This window comes from Ranitomeya variabilis, chromosome 1 (genome assembly GCF_051348905.1).
Source record: "Ranitomeya variabilis isolate aRanVar5 chromosome 1, aRanVar5.hap1, whole genome shotgun sequence".
Lineage (NCBI taxonomy): Eukaryota > Metazoa > Chordata > Amphibia > Anura > Dendrobatidae > Ranitomeya > Ranitomeya variabilis.
Window position 1 is genome coordinate 792178997 of NC_135232.1, and position 17022 is coordinate 792196018.

The following is a 17022-nucleotide window of genomic DNA, read 5'->3' on the forward strand; positions in this document are numbered from 1 at the left end:
TTTTTTATTTTTCCGTCAATTTGGCCATGTGAGGGCTTATTTTTTGCGGGACGAGTTGTACTTTTGAACGACATCATTGGTTTTAGCATGTCGTGTACTAGAAAACGGGAAAAAAATTCCAAGTGCAGTGAAATTGCAAAAAAAGTGCAATCCCACACTTGTTTTTTGCTTGCCTATTTTGCTAGGTTCACTAAATGCTAAAACTGACCTGCCATTATGATTCTCCAGGTCAGTACGAGTTCATAGACACCTAACATGACTAGGTTATTTTTCACCTAAGTGGTGAAAAAAAATTCCAAACTTTGCAAAAAACAAAACAAAACAAAATTGCGCCATTTTCCGATACTCGTAGCGTCTCCATTTTTCGTGATCTGGGGTCAGGTGAGGGCTTATTTTTTGCGTGCCGAGCTGGCATTTTTAATGATAGCATTTTGGTGTAGATACGTTCTTTTGATCGCCCGTTATTGCATTTTAATGCAATGTCGTGGCGACCAAAAAAACGTAAATCTGGCGTTTCGAATTTTTTTCTCATTACGCCATTTAGCGATCAGGTTAATGCTTTTTTTTAATTGATAGATCGGGCGATTCTGAACGCGGCGATACCAAATATGTGTAGGTTTTTGGTTTTTTTTATTGATTTATTTTGATTGGGGCGAAAGGGGGGTGATTTAAACTTTTATGTTTTTTTTATTTTTTTCACATTTTTAAAAACTTTTTTTTTTTACTTTTGCCATGCTTCTATAGCCTCCATGGGAGGCTAGAAGCAGGCACAGCCCGATCGGCTCTGCTACATAACAGCGATCATCAGATCGCTGTTATGTAGCTAAAATGCAGGTGTGCTGTGAGCGCCGACCACATGGGGGCGCTCACAGCCACCGGCAATCAGTAACCATAGAGGTCTCAAGGACCTCTATGGTTACAATGGAGGAGCATCGCCGACCCCCGATCATGTGACAGGGGTCGGCGATGCGCTCATATCCGGCCGCACGGCCGGATGCGGTAGTTAAATGCCGCTGTCTGCGCTTGACAGCGGCATTTAACTAGTTAATAGCGGCGGGTGATCGCGATTTCACCCGCCGCTATTGCGCGCACATGTCAGCTGTAAAAAACAGCTGACATGTCGCGACTTTGATGTGCGCTCACCGCCGGAGCGCACATCAAAGCGGGGGTCCCGACATGTGACGTACTATACCGTCACATGTCGGGAAGGGGTTAACTGCTATCTAAAAATATGGGCACTTTTAGTCTGACATATCAGTAGGGGGCATCACGACTTAGAGTACTTAGGGCAGCATTAAATCCAAATATTGCCCTGTATATAGGTATGTACTGTATGACTGTGTTTCATATATAGCCTTAGGGTATGTGCACACATTGCGGATTTGGCGTTGCGGATTGGCCGCTGCGGATTCGCAGCAGTTTTCCATGCATTGTACAGTACCATGTAAACCTATGGAAAACCAAATCCGCAGTGCACATGCTGCGGAAAATACTGCGTGGAAACGCAGCAGTGTATTTTGCGCAGCATGTCAATTCTTTGTGCAGATTCTGCAGCGTTTTACACCTGCAACTCAATAGGAATCTGCAGGAGTAAAATGAAAGGTGAAATCCACACAAAAAACGCAAGAAATCCGCGGTAAATCTGCAGGTAATATGCAGTGCGTTTTACCTGCGGATTTTTAAAAAACGATGTGGAAAAATCCGCACACAAATCCGCAACGTGGGCACATAGCCTCACACTGTTTCATTGCTATGGGCACATGCATCAGTTTTGCCTTCTACTGGTTTTGAAAAATCTCCCCAGTGTTTGACCCCTTAATGACATAAGAGTTTAATAAAAAATTAGCCAACATTTGTATATACTGTACATTGGTACCAATGAAAACTATATCTTGTGATGGAAAAATAAGTAAGCCTTCACACAGCTCTGCTGTCTGAAAAATATTAAACTTATGAAAATATGGTGACACAAAAAGAAATTTTTTTTTTTTCAAACAGTGCATTTATGGTGTCAAGTATGTCATAGACTATTGGCGCAAAAAGACTTCCTCTGGAAGACTTGGTGCTAGCTACTCTATTTGGCAGATCCCAGAGGAACCCTGGCATTCACCCTTTAAACCAGAGGTACAGAGACCTGGACTTACAACTGGCTCCCCTGGGTTGCTTCAAAAGAGGGGCTGATGGCCTCTGGACCAAGAATGATTCGAGAAAAGTCAAACAAAGCCTGGTTAGTAAAAGAAGGGATAAAGCTGGAACTGAATCATAAAACTAAACTGTTGTGAGTAGATTATCCGAGGTCAGACACTAGAATGACAGACAAATAACAAGATAAAAAAGGCCGAGACCAAAGTCAGGAGGGATCACAGATCAGACAAGGTCAGGAAAAAGCAGGGTCATTAACAGGATAATAAGCAAATCACCACCATCCAGGGAGCTTCCAAACATATTTGGTCATTTCTACTCCCAAGACTCCAACGACGTTTGGCTGTGATCATAATTGGAACCAAATCTTTAAAAATTCGCTCAGCTCTAGTTAAGTAGGGTCTGGTGGGCCCCATTGGCCACAGCATTGAGACAATTACACCTACTGGGCTGCTGGACAGCACAAACACTCATAAGTCTGGCTTAGTGGAACTACAGGTCTCAGCCAGACTAAGGCTGCCGTCACACTAGCAGTATTTGGTCAGTATTGTACATCAGTATTTGTAAGCCAAAACCAGGAGTGGGGGATAAATGCAGAAGTGGTGCATATGTTTCTATTATACTTTTCCTCTAATTGTTCCACTCCTGGTTTTGGCTTACAAATACTGATGTAAAATACTGACCAAATACTGCTAGTGTGATGGCAGCCTAATCCCTGGCTGCCCAACTTTTGCAGACTTAAATGGAATAACATTAAATCACCCACTCAACTAATTATAAGTGTATGTAGCTCTTTCAAAGATTAGTTAGAAATACCATTACATGGCCAAGTCCGTTCCTCTGTTACTGAGAAATCAGCTTTTTAATGGATAGTCAGATGAGGCTGAAAAGCTATTGTAGATCTGAAGTCTTTGTGACTCCAGCTCAGTTCACCGCCCAGCGCCACCTCCTCCTGCTTGACTTACTGCCTCTATGCCGTTACCTCAGGCAAAGTAGTCATCTGTCAAGAAGGGGAGTCCTGCTGACAGATTTCCTTGATACAGGCAAAGCTTGATCAGATCTAGGTAGAGATGAGACATATAGTATAAAAGTAGTAAAACATAAATAATAAAATAATAATAATAAGTTTACAGACCCACAGAATGCAAATAACACTCTTATTTGTGCAGCACTGTGAATGGTGTGAGATTTAAAATGTAAAAAAACACTGCCAAAATTGAAGTTTTTTTTCTATTCCTTCCTATAAAGATTTAATAAGAATTGGTTAATTTGCTATATGTACTTCAAAATGGTACCATTAATAAATAAATCTTTATAAAACAAGTTCTCATACAGTTATGTCAAATAAAAATGTTACGGCCCTCAAAGGGCAGTAGTGAAAAAACATAAAAATAAATGCTTTGCTCTGAAGGTCCAAAGTAGATCACTCCTAAAGCGGTAAACCATATTCTCTACCATCCCAAACAAAAGGTCACAACCAACAATTTTGGCATGAGGTACCATAATAAGTATAGCACCTTCACTAAGTTGGATTCTTTACCTTGGACACTTCCTGTTCTCCATTCATTGTTTTCAGCTTATTGCCCATGTTCTTTATCCACACTGCAGGCACACCATAAGCTTTTGCTACTAATGGACTGAACATGGCATACTATTGCACTATCTATATCTATGAATCCATGGGACCTCTTTATTCAACACATGTTACAGGTACTCAATGGTCTTTCTGAACAGATCACATTTGCTGGGTTTTCGCATCAGCGCATTCTTCTCTAGCATGGTCAATACCAAGTTCAGATGTTCAATAGCAGTTAAGAAGTTCAACTGTAGGCAATTTTTCACCTTGCAGTTGTACTTCATTCAGAAGCTGGTCATTCATAATGCTTGTTGACCTAGAGCAGTCTTGGCAAAAGTGAGTGCACCAATGCCCATATAGCTCTATTTAATCCTTATCTGGTGCTGACGGTAAGGACAGCAACACTTTACTTCTATTAGTCTAAAGGGGGCACCCCTACGAAACCTGCCCTCTACAGAATTCTAAAAGCATCTTCTGAATCGCTTCAGGATTCTCTGAAGAGCTACTTGCAATATTTTTTTAATCTGGGCATACTACAGTCACTGGGTACCAACTTATGGGCCATAAGTCCATGTAACTCTTGCAATATATTCAACTTAAGAATCCATTACACTCTCCATTGCGTCTACCGTATTTTCCGGCATATAAGATGACTTTTTAACCCCTGAAAATCATCTCAAAAGTCGGGGGTCGTCTTATACGCCGGCTACGGCGTGTGCAGGGGGCAGTCCTGTATGGTTCCCAGGATCTGGAGGAGAGGAGACTCTCCTTCAGGCCCCTGGGATCCATATTCATGTAAAAAAAAGAATAAAAATAAAAAAAATATGGGATATACTTACCCTCCGACGGCCCGCGGCTCTCAGCGGTGCAAGCGACGGCCTCCGTTTCTAAGGATGCATTGAGCAAAGGACCTTCGATGACGTCGCGGTCTTCCTCAATTCATGGATCAAACCAAATTGTCTACTTACAGTTGTGCTCAAAAGTTTACAAACCCTGGCAGAATTTTTGCTTTCTTGGCCTTTTTTCAGAGAATATGAATGATAACACCAAAACTTTTTCTCCACTCATGGTTAGTGGTTTGGTTAAGCCATTTATTGTCAAATTACTGAGCTTTCTCTTTTTAAATCATAATGACAACCCAAAACATCCAAATGACCGAGATCAAAAGTTCACATACCCTGGGTTTGAATAGCCACTAAAGGTAACATCCTGACCTGTGACCTGTTTGCTTGTTATCATAGTGTGTGCATAAAAGCTGAATGAATTTCTGGGATCCAGACAGACTCTTGCATCTTTCATCCAGCCACTGATGTTTCTGGATTATGAGTCATGGGGAAAGCAAAAGAATTGTCTACAGATCTACGGGAAAAGGTAGTTGAACTGTATAAAACAAGAAAGGGATACAAAAAGATATCCAAGGAATTGATAATGCCAGTCAGCATTCAAACTGTGATAAACAAATGGAAAATCAGGTGCTCTGTAAAAACAAAACCACAGTCAGGTAGACCAACAAAAATGTTGTCCACAGCAGCCAGGAATATTGTTCGGGATGCAAAGAAAAACCCACAAATAAAATCAGCTGAAATACATGACTCTCTGAAAACTAGCAGTGTGGCTTTTTCAAGATGCACAATAAAGAGGCACTTGAAGAAAAATGGGCTGCAAGGTCGAGTCACCAGAAGAAAGCCATTACTGTGCAAATGCCACAAAGTATCTCGCCTACAATACGCAAAACAGCACAGAGACAAGCCTCAAAACTTCTGGAACAAGGTAATTTGGAGTGATGAGCCCAAAATTTAACTTTTTGGCCACAACTATAAACATTACATGTGGAGAGAGGTCAACAAGGCCTGTTATGAAAGGAACACCATTCCTACTGTAAAGCCCAGAGGTGGATCGCTGATGTTTTGGGGATGTGTGAGCTACAAAATCACAGGAAACTTGGTCACAGTTAAAGGAAAGATGAATGCAGCACGTTATCAGCATAAAAAGATTTGACTTGCAACTAATTAGCATGTGATCAGTTATGCAGATGCTTGTCCTGTCACTACATTGTTATTGTTTTGCTCCTAAAAATGTAAATTAACCCTTTAACGATTGCTGATATGTCTTTTAATGGCAGTTAAAGGCATTTATTCCTCAGTGCCACTTTATAATGGCGCTAAGAAATAAGTGTACTGCGCCCCCAGCGTCGGAAATTTTCCAGGGTCTCGGCTACCTGGGGTAGCGGAGACACGGAGAACATGTTTCGGGTCAGTTTTCACCAACCCCAGTGTTGCGATCACCGTTATTCATGGAATAATGGCGACAGCAAAAAAAATCCTATTTCCCGTTTAATTTCTCTCTCCTCTGATGTGATCGCATCCCACTGTGATGTCCCCCTGCTGGTGGTATCTTCTTCCAGGAAGAAAATGGCAGGCAAATGCGCAGTGCGCCCGCCGAGATCCGCTGGCCAGCACCTGGCATTTTTATCAGTGTAATACACCCTATCACAGTGATCAAAATAAAATAATAGTAAATCAAACCCCCCTTTATCACCCCTTAGTTAGGTAAAAATAATAAAATTTAAAAATTGCATTTATTTCCATTTTTTCATTAGGGTTAGGGTTGGGCTAGAGTTAGGGTTGGGGCTAGGGTTAGGGTTGGGGCTAGGGTTAAGGGTAGGGTTGGGCTAGGGTTAGGTTTGGGATTAGGGTTAGGGGTATGCCGGGGTTAGGATTGTGGTTAGGGTTATGGTTAGGGTTGAAATTAGAGTTAGGGAGTTAGGGGTGTGTTGAGGTTAGGGTTGGAGTTAGAATTGGGGTCATTTCCACTGTTTAGGTACATAAGGGGGTCTCCAAATGTGACATGGTGCACACTATTGATTCCAACCTATTTTGCGTTCAAAAAGTAAAACGGTGTTCCCTCCCTGCCATGCGCCCATACAGTGGCTTTCCCCCACATATGGGGTATCGGTGTACTCAGGAGAAATTGCACAACAAATTTTGTGGCTCATTTTCTCCTAATACCCTTGTAAAAATAAAAAAAATTGGTTCCAAAGTAAATTTTTTGTGAAAAAAGTAAAATTTTAATTTTTTCCTTCCACATTGCTTTAGTTCTCTTGAAGCACCTGAAGGGTTAATAACTTCTTCTATGTGGTTTTGCGCACCTTGAGGGGTGCAGATTCTAGAAAGGTGTCACTTTTGGGTATTTTCAAATTTGAGGTGGTCCCTAAAAAATGGTTTTGTAAATTTTGTTGGAAAAATGAGAAATCGCTGGTCAACTTTTAACCCTTATAACATCCTAACCAAAAAAAAATGTATGTTCCCAAAATTGTGCTGATGTAAAGTTGACATGGTGGAAATGTTATTTATTAACTAGTGATGAGCGAGTGTACTCCTTGATCGGGTTTTCCCAAGCACGCTCGGGTGGTCTCCGAATATTTATGACTGCTCGGAGATTAAGTTTTCATCCCCTCAGCAGCATAATTTTCTATTTTGTGTGACACCACTCTCTGATTTAAGGGTACAAAAGTTAAAAGTTTGAACATTTTCAAAATTTTTGCCAAATTTCCATTTTTTTTTCATAAATAAATCCAAGTTATATCGAATAAGTTTTACCATTTAACATGAGGTACAATATGTTACAAAAAAAAATCTCAGAATCAGTGGAATATGTTAGTTAAAGCATTCCAGAGCTATAACCTTATAAAGTGACAGTGGTCAGAATTGTAAAAATTGGCTTGGTCATTAACCCCTTTCTGCCATTGGACGTACTATTCCGTCCATGTGGGGTGGGCCCTAATTCCCAAGGACGGAATAGTACGTCCAGCACGATCGGCCACGCTCACGGGGGGAGCGCGGCCGATCGCGGCCGGGTGTCAGCTGCCTATCGCAGCTGACATCCGGCACTATGTGCCAGGAGCGGTCACGGACCGCCCCCGGCACATTAATCCCCGGCACACCGCGATCAAACATGATCGCGGTGTGCCGGCGGTACAGGGAAGCATTGCGCAGGGAGGGGGCTCCCTGCGGGCTTCCCTGAGACCCCCGGAGCAACGCGATGTGATCACGTAGCTGCGAGGGTCTCCTACCTCCTATCCCTGCAGGCCCCGGATCCAAAATGGCCGCGGGGCTGGATCCGGGTCCTGCAGGGATTACTTCCGGGTGCCGTGCAGGCTGCAGATGAAAGCTGCAGCCTGCACGGCTGTAAGTGAGATCGGTGATCTGACAGAGTGCTGTGCACACTGTCAGATCAACGATCTGTAATTTCCCCCCCTCGGACAAAGTAAAAAAGTAAAAAAAAAAATTCCCACATGTGTAAAAAAAAAAAGAAAAAAAAAAATCCTAAATAAAGAAAACAAAAATATATATTATTCCCATAAATACATTCCGTTATCTAAATAAAAAAATCAAACAATAAAAGTACACATATTTAGTATAGCCGCATCCGTAACGACCCCACCTATAAAACTATATCACTAGTTAACCCCTTCAGTGAACACCGTAAAAAAAAAAAAAAAAAAACCGAGGCAAAAAACAACGCTTTATTCTCATACCGCCAAACAAAAAGTAGAATAACACGCGATCAAAAAGACGGATATAAATAACCATGGTACCGCTGCAAACGTCATCTTGTCCCGCAAAAAACGAGCCACCATACAGCATCATCAGCGAAAAAATAAAAAAGTTATAGTCCTCAGAATAAAGCGATGACAAAATAATTATTTTTTCTATAAAATAGTTTTTATCATATAAAAGCGCCAAAACATAAAAAAATGATAGAAATGAGATATCGCTGTAATCGTACTGACCCGAAGAATAAAACTGCTTTATCAATTTTACCAAACGCGGAACGGTATAAACGCCTCCCCCAAAAGAAATTCATGAATAGCTGGTTTTTGGTCATTCTGCCTCACAAAAATCGGAATAAAAAGCGATCAAAAAATCTCCCGTGCCCGAGCATGTTACCAATAAAAACGTCAACTCGTTCCGCAAAAAACAAGACCTCACATGACTCTGTGGACTCAAATATGGAAAAATTATAGCTCTCAAAATATTTTTTGCAATAAAAAGCTTCTTTCAGTGTGTGACGGCTGCCAATCATAAAAATCAGCTAAAAAACCCGCTATAAAAGTAAATCAAACCCCCCTTCATCACCCCCTTAGTTAGGGAAAAATAAAAAAAATTAAAAAATGTATTTATTTCCATTTTACCATTAGGGTTAGGGCTAGGGCTAGGGCTAGGGTTAGGGCTAGGGTTAGGGTTAGAGTTATGGTTGGGGCTAGGGTTAGGGCTAGGGTTAGGGTTGGGGCTAGGGTTAGGGCTAGGGTTAGGGCTAGGGTTGGGGCTAGGGCTAGGGTTGGGGCTAGGGTTAGGGTTGGGGCTAGGGTTAGGGTTAAGGCTACAGTTAGGGTTGGGGCTAAAGTTAGGGTTAGGGTTGGGGCTAAAGTTAGGGTTAGGGTTTGGATTACATCTACGGTTGGGAATAGGGTTGGGATTAGGGTTAGGGGTGTGTCTGGGTTAGAGGTGTGGTTAGTGTTACCGTTGGGATTAGGGTTAGGGGTGTGTTTGGATTAGGGTTTCAGTTATAATTGGGGGGTTTCCACTGTTTAGGCACATCAGGGGCTCTCCAAATGCGACATGGCATCCGATCTCAATTTCAGCCAATTCTGCGTTGAAAAAGTAAAACAGTGCTCCTTCCCTTCCGAGCTCTCCCGTGCACACAAACAGGGGTTTACCCCAACATATGGGGTATCAGCGTACTCGGAACACATTGGAGAACAACTTTTGGGGTCCAATTTCTCCTGTTACCCTTGGGAAAATACAAAACTGGGGGCTAAAAAATAATTTTGGGGGAAATTTTTTATTTTTTTATTTTCACGGCTATGCGTTATAAACTGTAGTGAAACACTTGAGGGTTCAAAACTCTCACAACACATCTAGATGAGTTGATTAGGGGGTCTACTTTCCAAAATGGTGTCACTTGTGATTTTTTTTTACTGTTTAGGTACATTAGGGCTCTGCAAACGCAATGTGACGCCTGCAGACCATTCCATCTAAGTCTGCATTCAAAATGGCGCTCCATCCCTTCCGAGCCCTCCCATGCGCCCAAACAGTGGTTCCCCCCCACATATTGGGTATCAGCGTACTCAGGACAAATTGGACAACAATTTTTGGGGTCCAATTTCTCCTGTTACCCTCGGGAAAATACAAAACTGGGGGCTAAAAAATAATTTTTGTGGAAAAAAATATTTTTTATTTGCATGGCTCTGCGTTATAAACTGTAGTGAAACAATTGGGGGTTCAAAGCTCTCACAACACATCTAGATGAGTTCCTTAGGGGGTCTACTTTCCAAAATGGTGTCACTTGTGGGGGGTTTCTACTGTTTAGGTACATTAGGGCCTCTGCAAACGCAATGTGACGCCTGCAGACCATTCCATCTAAGTCTGCATTCAAAATGGCGCTCCATCCCTTCCGAGCCCTCCCATGCGCCCAAACAGTGGTTCCCACCCACATATGGGGTATCAGCGTACTCAGGACAAATTGGACAACAACTTTTGGGGTCCAATTTCTCCTGTTACCCTCGGAAAAATACAAAACTGGGGGCTAAAAAATAATTTTTGTGGGAAAAAAATGTTTGTTTTATTCTTACGGCTCTGCATTATAAACTTCTGTGAAGCAGTTAGTGGGTCAAAGTGCTCACTACACCTCTAGATAAGCTCCTTAGGGGGTCTAATTTCCAAAATGGTGTCACTTGTGGGGGGGTTTCAATGTTTAGGCACATCAGTGGCTCTCCAAACGCAACATGGCGTCCCATCTCAATTCCTGTCAATTTTGCAGTGAAAAGTCAAACAGCGCTCCTTCCCTTCCGAGCTCTCCCATGCGCCCAAACAGTGGTTTACCCCCACATATGGGGTATCAGCGTACTCAGGACAAATTGGACAACAACTTTTGGGGTCCAATTTCTTCTCTTACCCTTGGGAAAATAAAAAATTGGGGGCGAAAAGATCATTTTTGTGAAAAAATATGATTTTTTATTTTTACGGTTCTGCATTATAAACTTCTGTGAAGCACTTGGTGAGTCAAAGTGCTCACCACACCTCTAGATAAGCTCCTTAGGGGGTCTACTTTCCAAAATGGTGTCATTTGTGGGTGGTTTCAATGTTTAGGCATATCAAGGTCTCTCCAAACGCAACATGGCGTCCCATCTCAATTCCAGTCAATTTTGCATTGAAAAGTAAAATGGCGCTCCTTCGCTTCCGAGCTCTGTCATGCGCCCAAACAGTGGTTTACCCCCACATATGGGGTATCGGCGTACTCAGGACAAATTGTACAACATCTTTTGGGGTCCATTTTCTCCTGTTACCCTTGGTAAAATAAAACAAATTGGAGCTGAAGTAAATTTTGTGTGAAAAAAAAGTTAAATGCTCATTTTTATTTAAACATTCCAAAAATTCCTGTGAAACACCTAAAGGGTTAATAAACTTCTTGAATGTGGTTTTGAGCACCTTGAGGGGTGCAGTTTTTAGAGTGGTGTCACACTTGGGTATTTTCTATCATATAGACCCCTCAAAATGACGTCAAATGAGATGTGGTCCCTAAACAAAAAATGGTGTTGTGAAAATGAGAAATTGCTGGTCAAATTTTAACCCTTATAACTCCCTAACAAAAAAAAATTTTGGTTCCAAAATTGTGCTGATGTAAAGTAGACATGTGGAAATGTTACATATTAAGTATTTTGTGTGACATATCACTGTGATTTAATTGCATAAAAATTCAAAGTTGGAAAATTGCGAAATTTTCAAAATTTTCGCCAAATTTCCCTTTTTTTCACAAATAAACCCAGGTAATATCAAATAAATTTTACCACTATCATGAAGTACAATATGTCACGAGAAAACAGTGTCAGAATCACCGGGATCCGTTGAAGCGTTCCAGAGTTATAACCTCATAAATGGACAGTGGTCAGAATTGTAAAAATTGGCCCGGTCCATAACGTGCAAACCACCCTTGGGGGTGAAGGGGTTAAGTACCAAATTGGCTCTGTCCCTAAGGGGTTAAAATTTGTATTATTTTGTTAGTATTTTGTAAATCCACCTTTGGTTTTCAACACTACATGAATCCTTCTTGGCATGCTCTCGATCAGATTTAAGCATGTGTGTTGTGAATTTGGATTCTGGGCTCCCCCGGTGGCCGCTTGTGGAATTGGACTTGTCATCCTCTTTCCTGTTTCACCTGGTTCCATCAGTAGTGGGTGTCGCTATTTAAGCTCATTTCTCTGGTGGTTTCTTGCCGGTCAACAATGTTATCTGATGCCTCTCAGTGCTTGTTCCTGCTTCTAGACAACTACTAGATAAGTTGGACTTTTGTCCATGTTTTGTTTTGCCTATTTGTTCCAGTTCACAGCTGAAGTTTTGTTACTGTGTCTGGAAAGCTCTCGTTGATCAGGGATTGCTACTCTGGCGTTATGAGTTAATGCCAGAGTTTAAGGTAATCTCTGGATGGTGTTTTGTTAGTGTTTTTCTGCTGACCATGAAAGTATACTATCTGTCTTCTGCTATCTAGTAAGCGGACCTCAAATTTGCTAAGACTATTTTCCTGCTGCGTTTGTTGTTTCATCTGAACTCACCGTCATTATATGTGGGGGGCTACTGTCTTCTTTGGAATATTTCTCTAGAGGTGAGCCAGGTCTTATATTTCCCTCTGCTAGCTATTTAGGTCTTAGGCCAGAGCTGGGCATCTAGCGATAAATAGGAAATGCTACCTGGCTATTTCTAGTTGCGCGGCAGGCTTAGTTCATGGTCAGTATAGTTCCATCTTCCGAGAGCTTGTCCCTCTATAGGCTTGCTATTATCGCTGCCTGCAGAGATCATGACAGTTTGACCGGCCTATAAAGTGTTAAAGACCCAGGTTGAGAAAGGAGAGTTATAAGAAGTCTGCTGGAATTTTTTTTTTTTTTTTTTTTCCTCCAGTCTGCCTTGCTGCAGTCTTTTTTCTCTCTCTCCTCCTAATCTCTGTATGCTCTGTGTGCACCTGACAATAATGGATCTCCAGAGTGTAACTGCGGGTTTGAATAAACTCATCACGAAAGTACAAAATTTACAAGATTTTGTGGTACATGCTCCGGTATCTGAGCCGAGAATTCCTTTGCCGGAGTTCTTCACAGGGAATAGAGCTAGCTTCCAGAATTTCCGAAATAATTGTAAGCTTTATTTGTCCCTGAAGTCTCGTTCAGCTGGAGACCCTGCTCAGCAGGTTAGGATTGTGATTTCCTTGCTCAGGGGTGACCCTCAAGATTGGGCCTTCTCATTGCCAGCAGGGGATCCTGCGTTACGCGATGTGGATGCGTTTTTTCTGGCCTTGGGCTTGCTTTATGAGGAACCTCATTTGGAACTTCAGGCAGAAAAAACTTTGATGGCACTATCTCAGGGGCAAGACGAAGCTGAAGTTTTCTGCCAAAAATTCCGTAAATGGTCTGTGCTTACTCAGTGGAATGAGTGCGCCTTGGCGGCAACTTTCAGAGAAGGTCTCTCTGATGCCGTTAAGGATGTTATGGTGGGGTTCCCTTTGCCTGCAGGTCTGAATGAGTCCATGACAATGGCTATTCAGATTGATAGGCGTCTGCGGGAGCGCAAACCGGTGCACCATCTGGCGGTGTCTATGGAAAAGACGCCAGAAAGTATGCAGTGTGATAGAATTCTGTCCAGGAGCGAGCGACAGAATTTTAGACGGAAGAATGGATTGTGTTTCTATTGTGGGGATTCTACTCATGTTATATCAGCATGCTCTAGGCGTACAAAGAAGCTTGATAAGTCTGTTTCCATTGGCACCATTCAGTCTAAGTTTATTTTGTCTGTAACCCTGATTTGCTCTTTGTCATCCATTGCCACGGACGCCTATGTTGACTCTGGCGCCGCTCTGAGTCTTATGGATTGGTCCTTTGCCAATCGTTGTGGTTTTGATTTAGAGCCTTTGGAGACTCTTATTCCTCTGAAGGGGATTGACTCCACCCCATTGGCTAATAATAAACCACAATACTGGACACAAGTAACCATGCGTATCAATCCGGATCACCAGGAGATTATTCGTTTCCTGGTGCTGTATAATTTACATGACGATTTGGTACTGGGATTGCCATGGTTGCAGTCTCACAACCCAGTCTTGGACTGGAGAGCAATGTCTGTGTTGAGCTGGGGATGTAAGGGTATTCATGGGGACGTACCTTTGGTTTCTATTTCGTCGTCCATTCCCTCTGAAGTCCCTGAGTTCCTCTCTGATTATCAAGACGTCTTTGACGAACCCAAGCTTGGGTCGTTACCTCCGCACCGTGAGTGCGATTGTGCCATAGATTTGATACCGGGTTGTAAATATCCAAAGGGTCGTTTGTTTAATTTGTCTGTGCCGGAACATGCTGCTATGCGGGAATATATAAAGGAGTCTTTGGAAAAGGGACATATTCGTCCATCTTCTTCTCCCTTGGGAGCTGGGTTTTTCTTTGTCTCAAAAAAAGACGGCTCTTTGAGACCATGTATTGATTATCGGCTTCTGAATAAGATCACTGTTAAGTATCAATACCCATTGCCATTGCTTACTGATTTGTTTGCTCGTATAGAGGGTGCTAAGTGGTTCTCTAAAATTGATCTTCGTGGGGCGTATAATTTGGTGCGGATCAGGCAGGGGGATGAGTGGAAGACCGCATTTAATACGCCCGAGGGCCACTTTGAGTATTTGGTCATGCCTTTTGGTCTTTCTAATGCCCCTTCAGTTTTCCAGTCTTTTATGCATGATATTTTCCGCGATTTTCTGGATAAATTTATGATAATATATCTGGATGATATTCTGATTTTTTCTGATGACTGGGACTCTCATGTCCAGCAGGTCAGGAGAGTTTTTCAGGTTCTGCGGTCTAATTCTTTATGTGTGAAGGGGTCTAAGTGCGTTTTTGGGGTCCAGAAAATTTCCTTTTTGGGGTATATTTTTTCTCCCTCTTCCATTGAGATGGATCCCGTCAAGGTGCAAGCTATTTGTGACTGGACTCAGCCCTCCTCTCTTAAGGGTCTTCAGAGATTTTTGGGCTTTGCCAACTTTTACCGCCGATTTATTGCTGGTTTTTCGGATGTCGTTAAACCACTGACTGATTTGACCAGACAAGGCGCTGATGTTGCTAATTGGTCCCCTCATGCTGTAGAGGCCTTTCAGGAGCTTAAGCGCCGTTTTGCCTCTGCCCCTGTGTTGCGTCAGCCTGATGTGAATCTGCCTTTTCAGGTTGAGGTTGACGCTTCGGAGATCGGAGCTGGGGCAGTGTTGTCGCAGAAAGGTTCCGACTGCTCCGTCATTAGGCCTTGTGCCTTCTTTTCTCGCAAATTTTCGCCCGCAGAGCGGAATTATGATGTTGGGAATCGGGAGCTTTTGGCCATGAAGTGGGCGTTTGAGGAGTGGCGCCATTGGCTCGAGGGGGCTAGGCATCAGGTGGTGGTATTGACTGACCACAAAAATTTGATTTATCTTGAGACTGCCAGACGCCTGAATCCTAGACAGGCGCGCTGGTCCTTATTTTTTTCTCGCTTTAATTTTGTGGTGTCATACCTACCGGGTTCTAAGAATGTTAAGGCAGATGCCCTTTCTAGGAGTTTTGACCCGGACTCTCCTGGTAATTCTGAACCCACAGGTATCCTTAGGGAGGGAGTAATTTTGTCGGCCGTTTCTCCTGATCTGCGGCGGTCCTTGCAAGAGTTTCAGGCGGATAGACCGGATCGTTGTCCGCCTGATAGACTGTTTGTTCCGGATGATTGGACCAGCAGAGTCATCTCTGAGGTACATTCTTCTGCATTGGCAGGTCATCCCGGAATTTTTGGTACCAGGGATTTGGTGGCAAGATCCTTCTGGTGGCCTTCCCTGTCACGAGATGTGCGAGTCTTTGTGCAGTCATGTGACGTTTGTGCTCGGGCCAAGTCTTGTAGTTCTCGGGCTAGCGGACTGCTGTTGCCCTTGCCTATTCCTAAGAGGCCTTGGACACACATCTCGATGGATTTTATTTCAGATCTGCCTGTTTCCCAGAAGATGTCTGTCATCTGGGTGGTCTGTGACCGTTTCTCTAAAATGGTCCATTTGGTTCCTCTGCCCAAGTTGCCTTCTTCTTCTGAGTTGGTTCCTCTGTTTTTTCAGAATGTTGTCCGATTGCACGGTATTCCTGAGAATATTGTTTCTGACAGAGGTACCCAATTTGTGTCTAGATTTTGGCGGGCATTCTGTGCTAGGATGGGCATAGATTTGTCTTTTTCATCTGCTTTTCACCCTCAGACTAATGGCCAGACCGAGCGGACTAATCAGACCCTTGAGACATATCTGAGGTGTTTTGTCTCTGCTGACCAGGATGATTGGGTTGCTTTTTTGCCATTGGCAGAGTTCGCCCTCAATAATCGGGCCAGTTCTTCCACCTTGGTGTCCCCGTTTTTCTGTAATTCGGGGTTTCACCCTCGATTTTCCTCCGGTCAGGTGGAATCCTCGGATTGTCCTGGAGTGGATGCGGTGGTGGAGAGATTGCATCACATCTGGGGGCAGGTTATGGACAATTTGAAGTTGTCCCAGGAGAAGACTCAGCGTTTTGCCAACCGTCATCGTCGTGTTGGTTCTCGGCTTTGTGTTGGAGATTTAGTGTGGTTGTCTTCTCGTTTTGTCCCTATGAGGGTCTCTTCTCCTAAGTTTAAACCTCGGTTCATCGGCCCTTATAGAATATTGGAGATTCTTAATCCTGTTTCTTTCCGTTTGGACCTCCCTGCGTCCTTTTCCATTCATAACGTTTTTCATCGGTCGTTATTGCGCAGGTATGAGGTACCTGTTGTACCTTCAGTTGAGCCTCCTGCTCCGGTGTTGGTTGAGGGTGAGTTGGAGTACGTTGTGGAGAAAATTTTGGACTCTCGTGTTTCCAGACGGAAACTCCAGTATCTGGTCAACTGGAAGGGTTACGGCCAGGAGGATAATTCTTGGGTCAATGCATCTGATGTTCATGCTTCTGATCTTGTTCGTGCCTTCCATAGGGCTCATCCTGGTCGCCCTGGTGGATCTGGTGAGGGTTCGGTGCCCCCTCCTTGAGGGGGGGGTACTGTTGTGAATTTGGATTCTGGGCTCCCCCGGTGGCCGCTTGTGGAATTGGACTTGTCATCCTCTTTCCTGTTTCACCTGGTTCCATCAGTAGTGGGTGTCGCTATTTAAGCTCATTTCTCTGGTGGTTTCTTGCCGGTCAACAATGTTATCTGATGCCTCTCAGTGCTTGTTCCTGCTTCTAGACAACTACTAGATAAGTTGGACTTTTGTCCATGTTT

General features: G+C 43.1%; 1 pseudogene; it reads right to left on the reverse strand.

Annotated features, from left to right (window-relative positions):
• Nucleotides 1-2140: 2140 nt before the first annotated feature.
• LOC143798974 (carbohydrate sulfotransferase 14-like) overlaps nucleotides 2141-17022 on the reverse strand; it is a 45650-nt pseudogene continuing 30768 nt past the window's right edge.